At 37.5% G+C, this 20,821-nt stretch overlaps 2 protein-coding genes across 2 annotated transcripts in view; one reads left to right on the top strand and one right to left on the bottom strand.

Annotated features, from left to right (window-relative positions):
- Positions 1-4,459, bottom strand: part of LOC308178946 (uncharacterized protein) — a 43,507-nt gene extending 39,048 nt beyond the window's left edge. Inside the window, exon 1 of the mRNA XM_080558232.1 lies at positions 2,248-4,459. The gene's annotated coding sequence lies outside the window, so the exon portion shown is untranslated. The remainder of the gene's footprint in view (positions 1-2,247) is intronic.
- ANKRD60 (ankyrin repeat domain 60) overlaps positions 1-20,821 on the top strand; it is a 299,161-nt gene that overhangs the window by 68,011 nt on the left and 210,329 nt on the right. Inside the window, exon 6 of the mRNA XM_080558233.1 lies at positions 353-1,501. The gene's annotated coding sequence lies outside the window, so the exon portion shown is untranslated. The remainder of the gene's footprint in view (positions 1-352; positions 1,502-20,821) is intronic.

Below are 20,821 nucleotides of genomic sequence, written 5' to 3' on the forward strand. Positions count from 1 at the left end.
TACTGGATTTTCATGTTCTAGCAGTGTTGCAAAGAAATGTGATTTGTACTATTCTACATCATACCAGAATAAGAACAGATAAGACTAGATCAGAACAGATCATGTCTAACCGTTGACATAAATAACAAGCATGATAAATGTTATTACATGAACTTGATCATATGTATGGATTTAGGCATTCAGCTGTTGTGAACAACTAAGATGGGATTCTTCTACATATATTCCTAGTTTAACTGAAGATGTACCTCAGTGCTTCATTGCTAGGATTTAATCATCAACAGTTTCAGGGTAATTTCATCATTGTCTTTTCCTCTCACTCATTCTTTTTATTTTTATTTTTTTGTACTTTCAGGAAAACGTCTGAAGTTTTCTGGTTGTGAATTTGCCATCTCAGCCATCTTTGCACTTTCCTGATGCTTTGTACTCAGAATTGGGTCACGTGTAATTTTGCAATGGTACAACAGTCCTTTTATGTGAGAACCACCCCTCCGCAACTTGCTTCCTCTGCATCTTCAGTCTCAAGACGATAAATAGAAAATGCACTAAGCTCCAGAGTGGAACAATCATACTACTTTTGCCAAAATCTGCAAAATTATTGCTTCAAGTACCCTAGTTCTGAAGAAGTTAACCAGAAACTTAAGCTTCAAAGCTCAGATATTACTCATCTATAGCGTGTTATTTTATGTGGCACTGGAGAAACTGGTGTTAGATGATGCCCAAACCTCAGTTGCTAACCCCAGAGAACAAATGTACTTTTCTTGTGGAAGCTAGAAGTTTTGAATTTCATTAGAGCATGAGAGGACAGCACATCTGATAAAACTACAAATAAACCAGTTATAAAGCTAAGACTAGAAGTGTGCCATTACATTGGAATGACTATGGGCCAGCTAGTCCAAAACATACTTCTGACAGTGGTCAGTCCCAAATGAAAATGTTAAAAGAAAATTGTACAGCAGACAATCCTAGATTTGTGTGCTCCAAAGGGACAATCTTTCCTAACCTTGGGCATATAGTGGCTAGCTCATACCCTCAAGCAAGAAAGTTTGGTCTGTGATTTTACCTCTTTAGAGAGACTAAAGTACAAGCTTTTGAACTGCACTAGATCTCACTCAATTTTCCTAAGATATTGAAGAGCTGTGAATGTAGTATGTGATCTGAAGAGAATGTCAGTGGAAAATCAGAAATCTTGAAAACTGCTGAAAACAGCAGTAGCTTTTCTGAAGAGATTGAGTGCTGCCTTACTTGCTTACTGAAAGGAGCAGACTGAAGGGCCAGATGATACATGTCAGAAAAACTAAGACCCTTATCTTATACTTTGCAAGATGATATATTGCCAATTTCCCTCTGAATGTTTAAGAAGCTATTGCAAAATATTTCCAACATAGACTGCTCCTCTAAAAGTCTGGGTGCTATCCAGGATCAGACTCAGCAATGTCATCATGTCAAAAGAGAGGCTGATCTTCAGGCAGTTCAGAAACAAGGAATCCTGAAATTGCCTAAGGTAAGCCAATTTATGAGAAGCTCAGACAAACTGTGAAAAATTAAGATGTTCAGAGAAGTTGTGTAATGTTTAAGACAATTGCTAAATTATAATTGCTCATTTCCAAACTTTGAAGAGCCATTGCAGATAAAGTTCTGCCTTTTGCTAAAATTGTGACCAATATCATACCTCTCAAACAGATAAAATAATAGATATTATGTGAGGGCAAAAAAGCATAGGCATGAGAAAAGCAGGCTATAAAACATGCAAGTGATCATATGGTTGGACTAACAAAGGCTTTGAACAGTAATGTTGACCTTAAGTCTTTTGCTGACACAAATAACAGAAATAATAGACAGTCTTAGCCAGAGTCTTTGATATAGAAATGGAAGGCTGGCTTTCCAGTTTCCACTTTCAACTTGTGAAAATTTAACAGCTGATGTTCTAGGCAAGAGCTGGTATAGAAAAGACCTAGAGGCTTTTAGAATTGTGTGCTTCTTTTAAAGTTCAGAACTGCACAGTGATACACAGCCTGCAGTGCTGATGGATGCAGATGCACGCAGTACTGAATGTATGCATTTATATTGCCTTTGGGTGTAAAGTGTTCCTCCCCCCACCCTCTGCCCAGTTTGGGTTGGTTTTTTTTTTGGTCATGCCTTTAAGAAGAGAAGACCTTTGAGTATTCTTTTTTCTTTGAATAAAAGATATTTTTTCCACCTTAAAAAAATAACTTTAAATGATGTTTCAGAAATGGGACAACTACCTACCTTTTTGCTTACAGAGAGAGAATGTTTTCTTGAGGGATCAGATGTATAGAAGCTTTTACAGCATGCACAAAACAACTTATGACAGAATAACAAGCTGCCCTGTGCCTTCACAGCAGCTGGCAGAGTGAGTCATTGCTTCTGGCCCTGTAATGCAGACCTTGCGTGTCTGGGAAATAATGCCCAGCCAAGTGTGATTGCAAGCTATTATTAAGGCTTTATTTGTGCAATTGGTATGGTTGAGGTCAAACATCTTTCTCTCTGTTTTCATGTAGTGCTTTTAGGCAGCTTTCAATAATGATTCCATTATACCCCTACTATGAAGATATTTTACCTCTTCTACAAATTGCTGGTTAATTACTGAGTTGTTTTTCCCATCTGACTCTACTTTTGAGTAAGACAGTATGACATTGAGCCAGAAGCAACACTGACTACACAAAAAACAGGGAATTTGAGCTTTGAACTGAAAGTGAGTACAAGAATTTCTGGAACAGATGAATGCAGCCTGAGAGTTACTGTAGTGATTGAAAATGTGTTGTCTAGAAATTGAAATTATTTGGAGACAGTGGTTTATGTGGGGGTCTCCAGGCAATGTGTTATGTTGTCTTTGCTTTCTCAAAATGTTTTAGGTCTGTTTTATAAGAAGATGGAGAATTATTTTATTTGTAATATCAACCCATTCAGAGTTGGTCTGTGATTTACAGGCCACATGATGTCTTGAGATACTCAATAAACCAGAAGATAATTGAAGCATTTATTTTTTTAAACCTTGAAAATAAACAGGCTAAACTTTATGGACATGTACTATCTTTGGCCAGAGGTAGTTCCAGGGAACATGTAGTACTTTGACAAGCTATTTTTGAAAAGAAAATGAATTTAAATGAGTTGCCTTCTAATGATTCTTGGCATAGGGGCAGGTGAGCACAGTAGAACTGAAAACACTGCAAATATCTGCAAATTGCACATTCTTCTTCCTGTTAACGACACAAACACTGTGGACCGCATCTCTGTGTTTGTGAAGAATCTAGTTGAATGAAGCCCTGATCAGAAATGAGGACAGTAGGATCCACTGCAGCGTTAAAAATAATGTAGATATTTTAAGCGTGGTTCTTCAATCAAAGGTATATTACTGGTATATGAAACAGTTGATATACCAGTAAGCAAGGGATAACATGCACTAGTAAATATAAATATAAGTTTTGTGCTTAGCTCTCATAGAATACATAGCACAGAGACTCTACAATACCCATTACAAAAGCAATTACTTTAAAGGATGCAAATGTTTATCGTAATTGGTCTATATATTTTCAGTAAAGAGTTTACAAGGAAATGATCTTTTTCTAACTGTTTATTAAACTGCTGGGGTTAAAGCCACATTCAGGTAAGTCTCTCATAGCTATTTTATAACCCACGTTTTCGGAACTGTATTATGATGGATGCTAAAGCTGCTTGTGGGCATAGCATACAAGAAAACCACTTCAACATCTTTTCAGGATCAGGTATGTTTTCCAGAAAGCAGTCCACTTTGCCTGAGATCCTGTTTGTACCTGACTGGTGCTAGCACATGAGCCAAAGATATCCCTTAGCTTAAAACTGTTTTGATGACCATGACTAATTGGAATTGTCTTTTTTTCAGCTAGAAGTGCTTAGAAAAAATCTTAATACTTTATGCATTTTCTTCTGAAGTCTTTGATAAAGAAAAGTATTTTTTTCTTTGCCAATAATAGTATTCTTAGTGCAAAAACTAAGGATTGTGATGCTCCTACAGTTGTCATTACTCTAACATACAGCACCTCACCCTCTTCAATGCTCTTATATTTATACCATTCCTGTGAGACAGAGAGTATCTGTCACCTTTGTTTTATAACTCTACAAATGAAGCGCAGAAATGTATATGCTCTCAGCAAGAGTGACTAGTTTTCTAGTTTTCATTCTGAGTTTTTTAGTGACTCTCACTAGGGCAGTTTTGGACATTCATCTCCCAGCTCTCTCTCTGTTCTGTAGCCTGAGGGTACCAGCTTGAAATTGAACTGGAAAAGCAAAATCACCTCACTCCATATTTTAAGCTGATACACCAGATTTTGGAGAGAGATGAGTGAAGTGCTGTCTGTACTTTCAGAATGGTTTCCTAAAAGGTCAAGGGCAGAGAGCTGGGAACAGGGATATTTTAAAGCATCACTGGGACTTTTGTCAGAGATACTGTATCTGTGCTGAATCTTTCTCCAGATGTTCTTACTTCTGCTCTTTGATTGTAGAGGGAATCTGCACAGTGGGCATTGACTTTTAGGTGGAACTAGTTAAGAGAAAAACTTCCATCCCTTAATCCCTGGTTAAGTAGTCTAGCTGGTTTTAAGATGTATTTCAGTCCCAGAGGCAACCAGTGGCAAAATGGGCATTTGAATCCTAGGTCTTCCAAACACTCAAATTTACAAAGTGTAAAATGCTATGATTCTCAGCTCACTGGGACTTATTCATATAAGCATTCTCTTTGAAGCCAATAAGAATATTAGTGTGAGTAAAATTTGTAGGATTAAATCCTGAATTTCTGTTGAGCCCAGATTTCTACTGTTACAAAAATGCTGATATGTGTTTTTCCTTAAAATAACTGGGTAGAGTTGTAGCAAGAAACTGGCAAACATTTTAGAAAAGCATGTTATGATAGTAACCTTGCACAAGAATACTGGCTTACAGTACTTAACAGTATTACCTGCCAGTGAAAACTTGGCAACTCTTCTAATTTGGTCAGAGAACATTGCTAAGGAGTAAATTAATTTGTGAGAAATTCATATCTCAGCAGAAAGCAATCCTGGTCCTTCAGCTGTGTACTCTGGAAGGGAAATATTCAAATAAGTAAAATAAACTCAGTGTTTTTTATTTCCAGTGAGGAAGGGGACTCGGAAAGTCTCTTACAGTGCTAGTCACTATCTCTTATTTACTTTTTCACATATCGTTGCTTAGGTAATGGTTATTGTAAAAGCACCAGGAAGACTTTAATATCACTGAAGCTTTATTGTATTTAGTCCTGATTTATACAGTTGTAAGTTGTGAAAGAATCAGGTTCTCAGCATTTGCTAGGCAAAGTTGGCATCAGTGTTATTTTATTTAGTCCCTGAATAGCTCTATGAAGTAAGGTTTTCCATTTCATTGGTGGAATTAATGAAGGACAGAAACCTAAATTCTTACTTCTACATAAGTTCATTGGTGCCAATATGGATCATTCCAGAAGATTTGCTATTAAATGGTTAAATTGTTCTTGAATGGTTTGTGGGGAAATCTCTAAGGTCACAGAACAAGAAAAGGATTTGATGGCTTCAATGCAATGAAGGTAATGGGAGTAACCTCACTGAAAGTAACCAATGGAGATGCATGAGTCACAGCTGGTATTGAAAGGACTAAGGGTTCCAAAATCTTGATCTCTTGTTAACACTTCCTTATTTAAAATTCTCATAACACTTTGTGGGGTTTTTGAGATATTCAAATTTGCCATTAAATGCTGTTTTCCTCCCCCATTAGTGTTCACCCTCTCTTCTGCAACAGTAGTACTTCCTCCAGGTTTTGGATGAGCTGTATACATTTTGTTTTGAAAGCCTGTCTTTTGCCTCTTAATCGTGTTGGATCTGCATGAGCTACCTCTTCTCCATCTCAAATCTTTTCCAACAATGGTTAATGTACTACAAAGAGTGAAGAATATCTATTAGGTTAAGGTAATTCCATATTATGTTCTGCTAGAGATGAACTTATGCATGGAAAAAGAGGTCTTTTGTTAGGAGGCTAATTAAAAGTTCATGGGCTAAACTCTTTTCTGGAGTAACTCTGCTGAATGCTAAGGAAGCAAGATCAGATGAATATTTGACCCTCCATTACGAGAAACTTTAATTAATAAGTTGAACAAAGACTGAACTGTGCAAACAGCATGAAGAAGATTCTGTGGGATGAAGATCCTGTTAGAAAAAAAAACAACAGATTTGTCTCTTCCTTCAAATTGGAACAAAAAGGGCTGGGTAGATCACAATTTTGGCAGTGTTTTCAGTTGAGAACCTTAATGCTGAACTTGTTAAATCCTTCTCTGAAAAACCATCAGATTACTGCCTCCCAGAGCTCTAACAAAAAATAAATTCGAAGTCATACCAATCTTCTGCAGAGACGGCTGATTTGAGTTAAACCAAGAAGTTTTGTGATATCCTAAAATCCTTTGACAACTGGAAGTAGATAAAATAATTAATTAATTAATAAAGGCTAAAGCATGTTCAGGGAAGAGATATTTATATCTGTGGAAAATGCCCCAGCTACCCCTTTGCTCGAGGAATTTTTGAGTTTTCAGTGTATTTGTACCCATAGAATTGCCTTGTACTGATGCAACAATAATGTAAGTTGTTCCAAAAACCCTGGGCCCAAGTCCAGATTCATCATGTGGACTTGAAAAAGCCAACATGCTTTGGAGTTACAAAAATAATATTGGATTATTTATTTATATAGCACCCATAAATTTGCAGGTTGCTTTACACTCCAAAAATAAAATCTAGTCCCTGGAAGGGTAGTGCTGTAATGAATTTTGGCTTCTAGGCTTAAATAAAAAGAAAAACTATAAAATTCTGAGATTTAACCAAAAAAAATCTCATTACAAATCTCTCCCATCCTCTGTATTTTAAATATTTCTGCAGTGAATGACTGTACTTTTTAGCCTAAATAAAATGCAGAGAAGAATTGCCCCGATATCTTCTAAAAAAAGCATTAAACTAACATACTGGAAGTATAGAATTCAACCATCTGTTGCTGGTTTGTTGAATCAATGTCAAACTCAGCAGCATATGAAAGAGTGACGTACAGTACAGACTACAGAACAGGGCAGATATTTTTGGTGACATCTGGATGCTTTTAATCTACTATACAAACAAGGATTTTGGGGACAACAAACTCTTAATCATATGTGCTTAGAATATCTACAAAAACAGAAAAAAAATGTTTGCTCCCAAGGTTACTTAATTCTTTCTTTTCAAAGGGCCTTTTCTTTGAGGAGGCACACAATTATAGGAGGATATATAATTTCTTTACTTCTTAAACTCTTTTTTTGTGTTTTGTCACACATTTTCTTAATGAGTTTACGAGTAAGGTAGCAAATCCCCACCAATATTTTCCTCGGTTCTCTCATTCATTTTGGGCTAAGCAACTTGACCCTGACATCAGTGATCAGGGCCCCTGCTGACTGCCCTGTAAAATACTTACATTTTATTGTTATAGCTCAAGTACAAGAAAATGAAGAAAGGAAGCACTATTGTGCAAAATTTGGAGATGCAGTATTGAAGTATACAATGATGATATTACATCTTCTTACAGTTGGCTCTTGCTAAAAATTTCCTTTTCCAGAATGATTGGTGATAGATATGTGCTAAATTTATTGACGTAACAGTGACAAAATTCCAAGGATTTCATTGGAGGCATCTGTAATAAAAGTTTTTCTTAGCTTTATAAATGCATTTTGAGGTGGGTGAGAGTTGTGTGCTTTGCTTTATTTTATTTTATTTTTTTTTCCCAGTGGCACAATTATTGGTCATAGTCCACATGAGAAAGCAATCCAAACACCTGCAAACGAAGGAAGTGGTTTCCATACATTGTATGTGAGAGTTCTCAGAATAGCTCCTTTACTGCTATTCATCTGTCACTTCAGTTGGGTTCGAATTTACAGAAAAGAAAGAGACATCTGTTTCTTACTTTTATTTCTCCATGGGAAACACAATAACAATAATTTCACTAAAGGAGTCTATCGACCAGTTAGTGATAATGGGACTATTTTGTATTTCTTTAACTGTAGATGGATGTTTTCCTTCTTCAGGTAGTGGAGTCTCAGCTTTTGTTGTACATTTTTTATCCTATCCAGGTTTGCTGTATGAAAGAACTTAAAGGAAGAATTCAACCATGAAACTTAAAATACTGTGAGTTTTATAAACTTAGGTCACTTACGAACCTCAGTTAGGGGCAATAAAGGCACACACTGGATGATTTTCCATTAACAATTAGGACCTGATTCTAGTAGTGGTCTCATTTAAAACATACAGTTCCAGTGGCTTTAATGAAATTAGGAAAATCAGATTCAGGATTTTCATATGCTTTCTTGATTGAAAGTGGTATTTCCCATAATTCACCATCATCCCATCACCTTTTATAGACCAGATTTATTTATTTATTTGTCCATTTCTGTTTTCTCACTGTGGTTGTAGTTAATTAAGCGGTTAATTTGCAAACAATTTATAGAGGACATGAAAATCTTCAGGTCTCTGTATACCCACTAGAAGGTAAGCTCATCTATTTGTATGAGTTATTCAGTGCATTGTTGGGTCAAAGATGAGTATTTAAAACCAAAAATAAAACATATGTTTTTAAGACCTTGTAGAAACACAAGAACATAGGAACAGCTGTACTGTGTCAGCTCAAATGCCCATCAATCCCAGTATCCACTCTCTGCCAATGGCAGTAGCAGATGCCAAAGCAGTGGTACTTCGTTAGTATGCCTCCTGTGTGAAAAATTCACCATAGAAATTAGTATTTTTTATACTGGCTTACATTGGCAGGCTCCAGTGAGGGACAAGCCTGACTGTGCTTGAGCTGTCCTGTGCTGAGCACTGTTACCTACCAGGAACTGAGAAGACAGATTAGTGTTGCTGTCTGTAGATGGATATCTGTGGCAAGGGAGGTAAAGTGATTCTCCTGAAACAAGACAGGAATTCTGTTTGTGAAAGAGTGAGCTGAAACCAGTTCTTCATTCCCAGGCCAACATTTATGCTGCAAACAAATTTTTCCTCCCTTGTGGGACTTTGGTTTTGCTGGAATAAAAAGTGAGTCAGGAACCTCAGGAATCAGTCCAATGAAATTAGTATAACTGACGTTTGACGATCAACCTGACCTTTAACAGTTTTTCATGTTGCTAACACAAAATGATTGCTCACCAGGCTCTGAATAGGCCCAGTATAACACCCCCTGCTACTCCCTACTCTGCATCATTCTTTATTCTCTTGTCAGAAGCGTTCCTTCTTTGCTGATATCTGATGTTTTATGCTGGCATGAAAATAACGGTGAAAAAAATTGTATGATTCAGGGGTCAGTCAAACTGGGTACTGAATGGTTAGTAGGAAGAATGAGTACTTGTTTCCTGTGATGTCCTTGGCAATTAGATGCTGAGACAATGACAGACATTGAATGACTGATCTAGTGATCTGTATTGTCTTATTTTACGTTCTTCTGGACAACGGAAATATCAAGGAAGAAACTTTTCAATTTTCAAAGTTTATTTTAAATAATCAGGCATTGTCATCAACAATGAACATAATTGCTTGTGTGCCTTGTATTATACTTAGGAAATCACTGAGATTCTACTGCGATTTTAGGAGTGCTAGAGTTAAAATACAACAGACTTAACAAAAAGATCACTATTTGATCAAATTTCTTGACTAGTTTTCCAGGTAGTATAAATTAGTGCTAGTTAATATTCCTAAGTATCAGGTAAGAATCTCTGCTTTCTGGAACCATGTCATCATATTAAAATATTGATCAGAAACTTACGTTTTAAATAATGATCAATTTTCTTTGCTTGCAACCCAGTCTACTCCTGGCAATGCACATGCTTAAATTTACACATTTGATCAACTATATTGACATCAATGGGATTATTCACACCCATAAATTTGTGTAGCTAGAATTATTGCTAGATCAGCATCTCAAGCTGTAAAAGAAAGGAAATTGTTCCCGGAGTAAGGAAAGTATTCAAGATCTAGTAGAGCTAGCACAAATTGTGCCATTTGTGCAATATATTGGATCAGGAAACTGGAAAAAAATCAACACCTAAAATAATGGAAATAAGTCATATACACCTCTAATTTACGTATTTGTAAAACTATGCAGCACATACAATTTTGTGGGATGTAAATCAGGCCAAGAACAAGCCCAGGAAGTTCCCAGTTTAAAGGGGATATTGCTTCTGATTCGTGGGCAGTAGATTTCCTTTTACCATATTCTATATGGGTTTTGGCATTTAGACTTTCCTGTGACCTTTTATGAGACCTTACTTCCTAAGAAAGGTGCATTGCAGCCAGGATGCAGAAATACGTTTTCCTCAAAGCTCCTTCCTGAACATAAGTTTGTCTGTTACAGTCTCTGTAACATGTGGTGATTCAAATATAGCTCGGCCTCTTCATTTGAATATACTGTAATTCAATCAGCAATGTTCCTTCTACATTCTTAGCATCATCTGCCCCAAATGTGGTTGGCAGCATGCTTTCTCACTTCAGAGAACTCAGTCACAGTGGACCTATCTTCTTTTGCCTACCTTAAAATATCTCGATTAAGCTTGGAACTTCATTCCTTGCTTTCAAAACTTCTGACAGGTGATGTCTCTATTCTGTTCTCCAAATTCCTCCATTTTCTTCTTTGATTCCTTGCTTCTTTCATTCACAGAGATGTGTTTGCTATCCATACTAGCTTCATGGAAGATTTTTCTCTCATATTGTTTTACTCGTTTGGAACCTTGCCCCTTCCTGTCTCTGACATTACCTAGGGAAGACTTCTCTGCAAGTGTCATTTAGACACTGTACCTGTGTGAATCATTGTGTAAAACTTGGGGTAGAGAAGGATGCCCTAGTAAAATAAATTGTATTGTGTCTCTGGCTTCTGCTGGGCAAGTTTAACTTTCAGTCTAACTGCACATCCTGGCTCATACTTTGTGCTATGTGGGCTGGGGCTATTTCAGTTCAAGAGTTCTCTGACTTTGTGCTGTCCTCATCCCATCCAATACGAGGAGCTGGTATCCTTACAGGTGATACACTATATTGACCAAGGCTAAAAAGAATCTAAATAGTAATCACACTGTCCTTCATCATTTTGTAGATGTGTGCACCCATCATGTGTTAATAAATGAAAAGGCACAAGATGAAAAAGTATTGTATATACCTGGTTATATGGGACTTTGTTTAAGATTCTGTCCTGTCTGTTCAGTCCTAGTTTCCATTTCCCCCCCCTAAAAATCTGTGGAATGTTGTTTTGTTTGCACAGGATGATTTCTTCCTTCCAACTGACTTCCAAGAGATAGCAGGCTATGCTTTATGAAGCTCCCATTTGTACAGCATCAATTTTGGATGACTAACTCAAGTAGAATTTTTCTGGAAATATTACTTGTATTTGCAAGAAATAGAATTTACAGCCTCAAGCCTAATTTCCAAATTTAAATTAAGTGGAGATCATTTCTTATGCTTGATAGCCACATTTCTCCACCTGGCTTACAATTTTGTTCTTTTCATTTTGTATGCATACTTTGCTGGCACCAGGAAAAAATCTATGCATTTGCAAAAGACAAATCGAACATGGTAATCTATTATATCTGCAAAAGTAGGTATAAAATGCTGGAGCCTGCTAGAAGATTTGGTTCAAAATCTCTCAAAAGAAGATAATTAACATGTTTCATGAAAAATTGGAAAAAGGATGAATATGTAAAGGTATAGGTTTAAAAATAAAGCCATACACAAGTGTCATAATGAATTAAAGCATGTACCCTTACTTGCCAAGTGTACAGTAACCTATTACAATACCAGCAGATATGCATAAACTCTCGCAAGTATGACCAATGTGTCCAGTGCTTCCTAAAAATCAGACCTTTTGTTCATGCTTTGTCTGAGTGTGTTTGGACCCCTTGTGCACGTGCTGTAGAATTGATGTGAACTCATGGTGTCTACATGTCTGGATTTCCAGACGTCTGGCAACAGGGTTGGAGCTGCAGCTTTGGTGTTGTTGCTGCCAAGCATTTAGAAATCGAAGACAAATATCCAAAATTTTCAGTTTCCATGGGAAAAGAATATCCAGGAGAAACCTGGAGATAGGAGAAGTGTGGACATGCTCTATCCCTAGTATATTGAAAGCTTGACTGATGAGCCGAGTATATCCCTGTATACTCTGTATATACTTCAATATACAGGGATATGTGTATATATATATATATATATATATGTATATCTTGCTTGGCTGGTGAGCAGAGCTGCATAGCCCAACTATAGTTTATTGATAGCTATTATTTTCTGTGGGAAATTTGGAGGTTTTTGTTTTGTGACTGTACTCATTTCAGAGTTACAGTATATATTTAGTGTGACTCCATGGATCATTTGTTCAGTGCTTTTGACTTAAACAAACAAACCAATTCTGCAATTCTTCTTAAAACAAGGAATTGTATTATATTTTAAAATGTTTATAACTTCAATACTGAAACTCAAATTTTAATTTTCATCTGGTTTCTCTTTATTTTTATAAACAACAATTTCATGGAAAGAAAGGAAAACATAGACCAACACAAGCATTCTAGCAGAATGCCTTTGTTTTGACAAAGCAGTGTGGATCAGTCAGTTCTACTAGGTGGCTTTTGAATTGAAAGGGGTTTGGGTTAAATATTGAAAGGTAAGAGTTGTACTGTGAGATTCTTATACAGCTTTTTTTAGGCACATTCACGTTGGATTCAGTGAACGAAAACTCACTGAAGACCTCAGAATCTGATCTCACATTATGTAGTTTGATATATATACATATATATGTATGTGTATGTATATATTTGATTGTAGGCTATTTTTCAAATCTGTTATAGTCCTCCTCAATAAAACAGCTGTCATGGGACCTGTCTGGCCATCTGGACTATTAGATATATCTGGCATAAAAATATTTTTGCTCTAGACTTACCGGCTGCGTTTGGTAGGTTATGTTACAGGGATATTCCAGTTTTCTTCATTTTCTCCTCATCTGCAGATTTTAGGCAAGAGTTTTAAGTTGCCACACTTTATGGAAAGGTCATTCATTTTTAAAGAGATTTTTAAATCTGGTGACTTTAATTCTTCCACAGTTAATTCATGGGAGCATAGAAAGAAAAGAGGTAGGACCTGCAATTAGCTTGTCAGGGTTTGTGAATTCAGCTTTGTGATTCCAAGACTGCTGTGATCAAGCCAGGTTCCTCAAAATACACCAAGCATCTTCCTCCACTTTACAAGAGTGCATTCAGAGTATTTGTTTATGGTTACTCCTGTACTCTGTGATCTTCTCTATGACAGGGACAGAGAGCTCATCCCTGAAATTGTGTAAAATAAGGAATGATGGTTAACAATCTCTCTTCATGGTTTGTCTTGTAGTTTATCACAATCTCCCCGAGGTGGCTTCCCTGTAAGCCAGGGAATTTTGTGTTCACACTTTGCTGAGAGTTCTCTCTTTCAAAAAGCCAAAAGAATTGAAACATTATATGATACTTCTTGTCTTTGAAAAGCATGTAACCTACCAATGTTTGTTATGACAAAGGTTAGTCTTCTCCTGGCAAGATAACAGTTCTTAGTCAATGGGAGGTACTGTATCGGGATTTCTAGTATGGAATGAAAAACAAAGCTAATCCTTCCATCCTGCTCTTCAGGCCTCATCATGGATTTTGTTTTTACCGCTCCTTGAGATTTCACTTTTTTTTTATGACCATGTTCTAGCCTCATTTTTTGTTTTAAGTTTCCTGTTTTCTTATGTTGTAGCTCACATAGTTGGTTGTCTCTAAGTTTAACATCTGGGCGTTGGTTAACCATAGCATTTCCAGCATAGCTATGTTGTAGCGTGCAACAGATTTTATAATTCATTCTTCCCACCCAAGGCATATGCAAGTAGCTCGCACCCATCTTTTATTTCCTTGTTACAGCAAAAAATTTGTCCATCAGTACCAGAAGGTTGTAGGTACACAAATAGGAAGGCTACCACACATTTTAAATACAAATAACATGATTGCTTCCTATATTCTCTGTGAGCACACTCAGAACCACAATTTAAAGGTCACATTCCATTTTATTAAGTCTAACGGATCTTTGCAACACAGAAGAAAGGATTCTGTAGGCAGAAGTAAATCAGAGTCTGGGCTTGTTCACTTGCAGAAGCTCTTGGGTGCCTTCATTGACCAGACAGCACTAAGTGCATGAAGCAGTTCTGGAGACCTGTCCTGTAACATAAGGTGAAATTTATACATTTTAGTTACTACTGTGGTATGTTTGCTAGAGTTTGTTTTTTAAAGTGATATGGTTTCATTAAGTAATTTATGTATGAAATCCACAAGGCTTCCTAAGGCCTGAAGCAGCAGGACCACAGTGATTAACGAAGGCAGACAGCATGTGGCAATGAGTCCCATCATAGCTCACTGCAAAGCACAGCTTACATATTAGGACCGTTCTTCAGGCTGCATGGGGAGCAAGAAGAAATGATTTGCTAAAACACTGTATTTTAATCTGCATTTGTAAATTACATATAGGAGGATTATATGTGAATTGATTCTCTTATGAGTTACAGTAAAACAAGAAATACAGCTTTCTATGAATAGAGAAATCTGTATTGCATGATCAACATGTAGCTGCAAAATGAGACACTTCTTTATGTTCTTTTGGTATATAGCTGTGAAGGTTTGTATAGGAGCTATACTATTACTGCTTCTGTTATAGAAGGTCTGGAGACCCAAAGTGGTCTCCAGCCCCGGGAATTGTGAAATATAAAATTGAAGTAGGTCTTTGCCCTGAAGAACTTGAATTCTAAATACCACACAAGGATGAAGTAGTGATCCAAGAATTATGCAGAGGACTGATGGCAGGCAGAGGGTTAGAATATAGCTGTATGGACAAGAGTTCCAACCACGTTGCTTTTCTACAGGACTTTGGTCTGTCTTTGTCAGCGCTGCAGCTTCTTTGTTCTGCTGGGACAATGTGTGTTAACAGAAGCCCTGCCTCCTTTAAGACGCAGTACTCCCAAGAGTAGAGGCAGTGCAAAGTCTTTGCAAAGCTGAAACACAGCTGTTCTTCATAAGCAGATACGCAGTTGTTAGACAGGAATGTGCCACACAGCCAAGTGAGGAGGGGTTTGTGCCAGGGAATGACTCAGAAGCACAGCCCCACAGTTATGTGTCTCCAGTGGGCAGAAACTGAGCAGAGGTGTTCTTGGATGAAGTGTTGGCTGTGTCCTATGGTAGGTGTGCTAGTTTCCCATGTCCTCATAACATGAAGACAGAATGTTGTATTTCTTCTAATCCCTCCATATACAGTCCCTCTTTATAGTCCCTCTTGTGTTCATTGCAGTTGTACTTGTGCTGAGCTGAGTAGTTCTCGCTATAAGACTAGAGAAGATGTGTGCTCTTAATCTAGGTGCACAAATACCACAGATTCCTTAGTATAAGCATACGGTCATGGAAAAAAAAAAAAACCAACATAAAAGCAAAAACAAACAAACCACACCTCTAAAACTAGTTTCCAATACTTACAGGTGGAAAGCTACCTCTGATCCTGTGTGGCACTGCTACTTTACATACAGAGCTGGGTGAATGATAGCCATGACATTTCAACCTAGATTGTTCAACTTAAAGTGTGTGATGAGATTATTGATCTAGTCAAACAATGAGCTCTGTTAATGACGAAGAAATATGAAGTCAAAGATAGCAAGAAGGGTTTAATATTCAGAAGATATAAACTCATTGGGCTTCATAGCAGCCATGCCAAGTTCTGGCTCTTCATTCCTGGACACTCTCTTATTTGTGGTATCCCTGAACAAACATTATCACGTGTATGTAAATATTTAATGTTAACTACATACCTAGTAGCTATTCAGTGAAAGGTCTTATATTAGTACCCTTTTTCATCTGCTGGAGCTAATGGTAGTTCTGCTACCTTTGTGCAAGTGAAAGCATCTAAGTGAAATCATTTTTGAGCACAGAGCTGATGTCTCTGGATGCCAAAACAGTTACTGTTTTGTGTGAGAATAGAGAGAGTGCCAAAAATTTCTTTCTTTTCTCTTTACTCCTCTGTTATTGAAGCTCATTGAAAACTTAAAAAAGGAAAAGAAAAAAAAAGTAGAATGTAGTGTCAAGAAGACGAATTGTTAAGCTTTGATTTAAAAATTGCAACAAATCAGTGTCACATGACAACAGTAAAAACTATCCCCTCATCAAAATGATACCTTTTGGGAAAAACACTTTGCTGAGGAACTCCTCTAAATATATGGAATTGAATCCTGCTCCTCAGAACAATTCAGCTTAGTTTGCATGTCACATCTACTCTTCTAAACAAACCCACAGGCAGGACAAAATGCCAGGATACCCAGTGGTAGGTACAATGAAGTAAACAGCTCTGTCTCACAATATTTGCAACCCCCAAAACGATGTAATGTCTCATTACTGAACACTTCATCCAGCTGTGGCAATGAACTTTTTTTTTTTTTTTTTCCTGGCTGCTCAGTTGCAGCGTCTGCACTTTGGGATGTGCTAGGACAGGCTGATATCAGTATTTTCATAGCTGACTGACTTGACCATCCATTTCTGGGGAGGTTACAGCTCTGTTTTTTGTATGTCCCCAACAAAGTACAAAGGGTGTGCAGAGACTCAGCCACCTTTCATTTCCTACTGCATATTTTGGGATATGGGCTACTGAGAAGACAGAGGATTTGTGAATAAGTGTAGCCGTTCAGGTCACAGGCCATTTCAGTAACTAGCCATGGTAGTTTTATTTTAAAACACAGAGACCAGACTGTCAACCAGATCCTGGCATAAAGAGAGGGGAGGAAGGTTTGAGCTTGCTGTCCCATTCTGGGCTCTTTCTTTTAAGGGGGAGAAAAATAAACCTGGAAGATAAAAGCATGTGTATCACCACCAAAACATTACTCATGCAAGTCATGAAAGCAAGCCAAGCACAATGAGGATAGAAATGGGGAAGGGCTTAGGCACCTACTTGCTAAAATTCAAGGTTAGTGCTTCCCGTTGCTTGCCTGCTGAGCTCTAAAGGATTTATTTGTGCTGCTGCTTTCATGCCAGAAAAGAAACCTTGTCAACTTTTGGACCTCCCAAAGACTCCCCTTTAGCCCCAGCAGTGGTGTCATCAGGTCCATGCCTCACCCTCTGAAGAGTTCACTGTCCAGGGACCCAGAGGGGGACGGGAGGCTGGCTGATTTCCCAGCCAGCAAGGAAAGGGTACCAGTAAAAGTACTGGTGATTCAGCACCCAGTCCACAGTAATGGCTGAGTTCTCATTAGTGTCTTATGTGAGGTAAATGTAAAGAAAGCCTTCGATAGGGAGTAATGTGAGGCATTTTGTAGATTTTTATAGGGATTGCCTTTAGAAAATGAATACTGTTCTGAGCAAAATTTTCCAGGCCGCCACTACTCCCAGTTCTTTCTCCCCATGTTTCTTGTCTCAAAACTCCTACTCCTTATTTTGTTAGAAAAGTAGAAGTTAACTGTTAGACCATTGTGTTCTTCAAAATGAGTCAGTTCTGCCATATCCAACCGAGTTCAGTTTGACTTTAGCTTCTGACTAAGATGAAGTACAATTAAAACGGGGAAAGTGGCACAGCGCTTAGTACTGTGTCTGCTAATTGCTCCAGTACTTTCATTTAGACTGACAGCTCTCCATGATGCATTATCACTCTGGTGGCTTCCCCCCACCCCCCACTTAGTAGCTCTTTTGTGGATTAATTTCTGCATGTTGCTGCACATTGATGTGCTGAGCATTCCCTACGATTTGCAACTATCAAGTCTGGTCCTGAGTTTGCAGCTGTTAAAAGTAATATTTGACCTTTTGCCTCTTGTAATCACAGGAGGTGACACGGCTTTGTTACTGGTTTCATTTTCCCCATTTTCCCTTCGTCTCTCTTTCCTAAAGCATTGCATTGTTCCTGTCTTGCAAAAGAGTGCTGCAGTCTAAGTAATGGCAGAGCTGCAGAGTATGAGGCTGGAGGATTTGTGCCGTGGAAGTAAAACAAAGGGGAGAAAAAAAAGGAAAGCAAAGCTAAATAATACTTAACACACTATTTATGGAAGTAAAGACTTGACATTCTTTAAAAGATAAGATTTACAAAATATTTAAAGTCTATAAAATCTACTGGGACATTGACATTGCAAGTTACATGTGCTGCACTTATGTACTCTCTGTCAGATGCTATGCCATCAACAACTGCTTGAGGAGTGCAAAGCTGCTTGGTATTAGGCAGTAGATTCAGAAATTCTGAATCAGAGATTGTGGGTCACAGTGATATTTGTGATAAGGGGTGCTGTGCTTGGCCTTATGTTTTCCTCTCATATCTCATTTTTGTAGAGGAAAATAGCAAAATACTAAAAGTGTTGGAAAGTTGTCTTCTACATTTCAGATTTTAGTTCCCATGAAAGAAAATACTGTTTCACGTGAAAGCCAAGTGCTTATGACACATCAAGTTAAAATTAAAGATGAAGATTCCTTGATGACCCTATACCTCTGTTTTTTCCAGATCCATTCTTTGATTCTCTACATACCTTTCCAGCTCCTGTCTTAAAATAAAATAAAATAAAATAATGAATTCTTATTTTTGCATTTCACAGTTTTCTTCTCTCCTTTTTTTTCATCAACAGCTTTTCTGAAGTCTTATTTTTCCCCATTGTTTCCTGTTCTATGTCTTCTCTTCATGCTAAGCATCATCTGCTTCAGTCCCTGTTGCATTTCTCTTCTTTGTTCTTCTCATGGAATGAGAAGTCCCCAAACTTTCAGTATTTAAAATCTGTGTGGGAATTGCCAAACATAAATCCAGAAATAAAACATCGCAAAGTTCAGAATAGTCAAACATGGGAGGAAAGAGGGATCTAGTTTTACATCTGTTACCATTTTTTACTTAGTATAAGGGCAAGGAATGCCTACAGGTGTGCTGTGCCCCTATGTAAAAAACAATTCTTGCCTTTGTGATTTAATTAACCTTCATAAACAAAACAGACAGAGTAAAATGGGGAGTTCAGGAATTATAAAAGGAAAAATAATTAACGGATTTCTTTAGATCATCCAGGAAATCTGAAACTAGATCTCCTGAATCTCCTTCTGGTAACTTAGTTCCTTCTTTCCTTCCCATTTAGATCTGAGATTCTGTGTCAGTCTTCCCTCCTTCCAGTCTGTTCTGGGCTGAAGAATCAGCTAATCATATGCCAACCTTGAAAATGTACCCTTCTTGAAATTTATGGCCAAACTTGTTTAAAATTCACTTTGTATTTCTTAAGGAAAGTATAGTAATCTTGAATGAAACTTTGTGCTGCAAGAGTCCCCAGTCCTATGAGTAAGGCTGCTGTAGAACCAAAGGTTCTAGCACTCATTTTAGGAATAAACACTACACCAAGCTCTGGTGTATCTCTGCTGACTTTTGTGCTTAAAATTCAGTCTCCATTAACAATTCATTGGATAAAGCCATCTGCCCACATAAGTTCCTGAAGCAAATAATTATTCCTACACAGATTACAAATTTAAAATCAGAGAAGCAGGCATTCTGTCAATGGTTAAATGACTTATTTGACAGTAGACCATTCTTTTAAGAATAAAATGCTTAGCAGAGAAGTGAGTGGGCTCAAAGGGAGGCTAAGGCTACATATGATGCCAAGAACTACACATGGTTCTCACATAAATATGTCCTTAATAGTTACTCTTCATACTTTATTGATTGATAGGTCATGAACTTCCGACACTAAAAGTGCAGAGATAATGAAACAAAGAGAGTTTTAGAAATAGAAAGAAAGCCAGGGCATTTTTCCAATTCATTTTTTGAATGTACAGAGCTATATTTCTCTTTGTAGTTCAAATTCTTGAGCTTGCCAGATTTGTGAATAAGAATCTTTTGTCCTTGTCCAATAAATATCTCCATAATATGTAGAAAGAGCAGGAATGGAAAACATTGATGCAACTAAATATTCACCATGTCCTTGTATTGGTAACAGAAGAAATGCTGGGATAACACAAAGACGTGATGTTCAGAGTTTTGGTGACATGATCCACTTTGAAAAGGAAATTGCACAACTCAAAATAGGCACGTTAGGTCCATTTAAACACACATCTAAAGTAACACGGACACAATGCTTTTAGGCAAGAATCAGAAAGTAGAAGAAATGGATAGCTGTGCTGTTCCCACTGTATCTGAGCCATAAAAATATGGTACTTCAGGGCCAGAATTCAAACAAAGAACCCACATAAGCTTCCAGATTTTTAAGAGAGCATGTCAGTAAATGCTGACTTAATTAGATAGCATGAAATCTTTTTGGAAATTTGGCTCTTCTGCAGGTGTTTGAAAAGGAGAACAGGTCTTTTGAAAGATCTGTACATTAACATTCATTACAAAAAGCCCTTGCTGTATGAGATTGGTCAAATACATATTTTTCAGACTGATAATACTAAAGTTTATTTTATGCTGACTCAAGAGAATACTTAGCAATTTGCATCCTCAACTGTAAGCGTCACGAAGGCATCTACAAACCATGGGATACCATTTCCCTACAGAAATTTTGTAGTTGCTGCCTTTCACTCCACTGTCTTTCCCGGGTCAAGCCCTTGACCCCCCCTGTCTATACCACTCTCCATCCCAAAGGAGAGGTCTGAAGGACTGAGCTCCTTCTAAGTGCTGTTGGAAAAAACAGCTATTTTTTTTTCCAGGAAAAATGACTATATGTATGCAGTTTGCCCTGGACACTAGGCAAATGACATCCAGTCCTCAAATCTGAAGTTTAGTTTGAGAAATTCTTGCTTTGTCACTCAATGTTTTCCTTCATTGCTTACATCTCAGGA

The sequence above is a fragment of the Anser brachyrhynchus genome, assembly GCF_964034855.1.
Source record: "Anser brachyrhynchus genome assembly, chromosome: 16".
Taxonomy (NCBI): Eukaryota; Metazoa; Chordata; class Aves; order Anseriformes; family Anatidae; genus Anser; species Anser brachyrhynchus.